A 2528-nucleotide genomic window follows, 5' to 3' on the forward strand; every position below is an offset into this window, starting at 1 on the left:
TGACCCCGACGTGATTTGAACACGCAACCTTCTGATCTGGAGTCAGACGCGCTACCGTTGCGCCACGAGGTCCTCGAGGGCACCCCCGATTTCTTTACCTGTCAACCTGATCCGTGAAATTCATTTTCTGCACTCGGTGAAGACCACACAGATGAATACCATGTAATGCCTGGCCGCCTGCTGGATCAAAATGCTGTCCGTCCGATCACTCCCCGATTCTGCCTCCCAATTGCTTCTATTTACAGTCCTTCCTCTCCTGTTTCATTCCTGGTTTTCTCCATATACATAAAAAAAAAAAAAAAAAGATGTTTGGGGGAGTTTTGTTGCTTTTTGTCTTTTTAGAAAAATGGACATTTTGTCTTTTTAGAAATATGGCTATTGAAGGCTGTCGCTCCGGAGCGGCGTGGAGGTAGGGGAGGGAGCAAAGAAAGATTGTGTGTCCTCTCTCTCCCCAGCCAGGGCAACCAGGGCGGGGTTCGAATTTGTTTCCCAAGCGTAGCTTCTAGCTGGTGCGTCCGGGAAGGAGGTGGACGCGGGGGCTGCGCGCTGTGACCCCCGTCGCACCCCCCGGGACAGATCCCCGCACCCTCTGATCTCCGGTTTCGGGGAAACGTGGTTGCTTTCATACTGCCGGAGTCCTCCAGGATCTGATCCCTAGGTCTCAAACTGCCCCCGAAAAGAGCAAGGGATCTTCTGTGCGAGCAAGTAGGTAATTCTGGCCCCCGGGGTTTTGGCTGCTGAAAGCGCCTGTCTTGAGACCTGGAGACCCGGCTCGTGAATCTCGGGGGAATTTTTCCGGAGACCTGACATCATGCAGACCATCTCCTCAAATGGTCAGAGGTCTCTTTGAACTCCTGGAAAAGGATACTCTGAAAAGAGATCCACTGTTGTAAAACATACGCACTTTTCTCCGGAAATTAGGGTTTCTCTCTCTTTATCTTGAAAAATCGGTCCAGAGCCCAGGACTCGGGGTGGGACTTGCAAAGGAACGTTATAAATACTGGCTTGATGGAGTGTGTGTTTGACCTTGCAGGTAGTGAGTAGCCTTGGCAGGTTACCTGCGGGTATTCGCTAGTAGTCACTCTGTGCGGTGGCGCGGCGAGGTTAGGGATCTGGGAGACGGATGTGTGGGAGCCCGCGGCACTGGGAGGTGAGATGAACCGGCCTTTCAGAAGGGGAACCACCAAAGGTTTGGTAGAATCTGGGGCCGCTTACAAAAAGAATGGGTGTACAGGTGCGCTGCAGCCAGAGAATTCTGTGTGATCGTTGTTGGCTGAAAGTTGTAATTTATACCTGCCTCGCCTACCTGTAAAATGGGGATAATAATTTTAGCGCCTGCCTCCTAGGATTGCATTGATAAACGTCATGTATTCTAAATGAGCACAATAAGCTCTCAATAACAGTAAGTGGGGTGCCTGGTTGGCTCAGTGGAGAGAGCATGCAACTCATGATCTGTGGGTTGTGAGTTCAAACCCCATGGCAGGTGTAGGGATTATTAAGCAAGTGGATAAACTTTAAATAAGTGTTGGTGTAATTACTATCACTATAAAGCTTGCTGAAATTCTTTTAAGTAATCTCTACACCCAACATGAGGCTCAAACTCACAACCCCAAGATCAAGAGTCACACACTCCACCGACAGAGCCAGCCAGGTGCCCCTAAGGCTTGCTGAAATTCGTAAAAGCATTTGCACACATCACCAGCCTGGTTTGGCAGACTGTGGTAAAGTTTACATTTGTCACTTGTTAGTTTCCTCCATAGATTTAGAGTCTGCTGTCATCAAACAGAAGTAAATGAACCGGCTTATCTCAAATGTTAGAACTATTGGGGTTTTTTTATAAGTAAAATTTTAAAAATTAGTAAAAACAGCTCTCATCCCAGGTTACAGCTAAAATCAGACAGGCATTGACAAAGCAGGACTGCAGATGAATGTGCAACCTAACATCAACTCAAACCAACAACTGAAATTTAAAACTCAGTGAAACACTGTAACTCATAGAAGTTTCTTTATTCATTGTTTCAGTTGATGTTTCATGATAAGTCACAGCGCAGCTGATTTCTGTCTGGTTGTTTATAATCAATAGTTGCTAATATTGAAGGGGTTTGGGATAATATTTTAGAATTAAATTGTTATTCATTCTCACTAACAGGTTCCCAGAGCACCAAGTTGCTTCTCTCACTCCTTGCCTTGTTTTGCTGCATGGGTACATTTTCATTCCCAGAGCCAGAGACCCATGATCCCAGGTCTTGCAGACTTGGTTTTGCTAATTACCCTCACCAATCTGAGGCTCAGGCAAGTGAGTTTTCAGGAACCCTCCACACCGGGGTCTTAGCACCAAATCACCCTCACAGTTTATTTTGATCTTGAGCCTCGCTTCTGATAGCTGGCTTTGTCTTTGTGTCCATGTTTTCTGTTTCTACCTAGTGCCTATCCCAGAAACTTGGATCTAGTCCTGGAGAGCTAAGGAAAGGGACTCCAGGAATAAGCCCTTTGGTTTTGGCCAGCCCCCCCCCCCCCGCCAGACTGTC

At 47.2% G+C, this 2528-nt stretch overlaps 1 non-coding gene across 1 annotated transcript; it reads right to left on the minus strand.

The window, feature by feature from the left end:
• On the minus strand, positions 1–72 carry TRNAW-CCA (transfer RNA tryptophan (anticodon CCA)). Its single transcript has one exon. It is a non-coding gene; the product is annotated as a tRNA-Trp (tRNA).
• Between the last annotated feature and the right edge of the window lie 2456 nt (positions 73–2528).

The sequence above is a fragment of the Leptonychotes weddellii genome, unplaced genomic scaffold, assembly GCF_054177405.1.
Source record: "Leptonychotes weddellii isolate Sample4059 unplaced genomic scaffold, ASM5417740v2 HiC_scaffold_604, whole genome shotgun sequence".
Taxonomy (NCBI): Eukaryota; Metazoa; Chordata; class Mammalia; order Carnivora; family Phocidae; genus Leptonychotes; species Leptonychotes weddellii.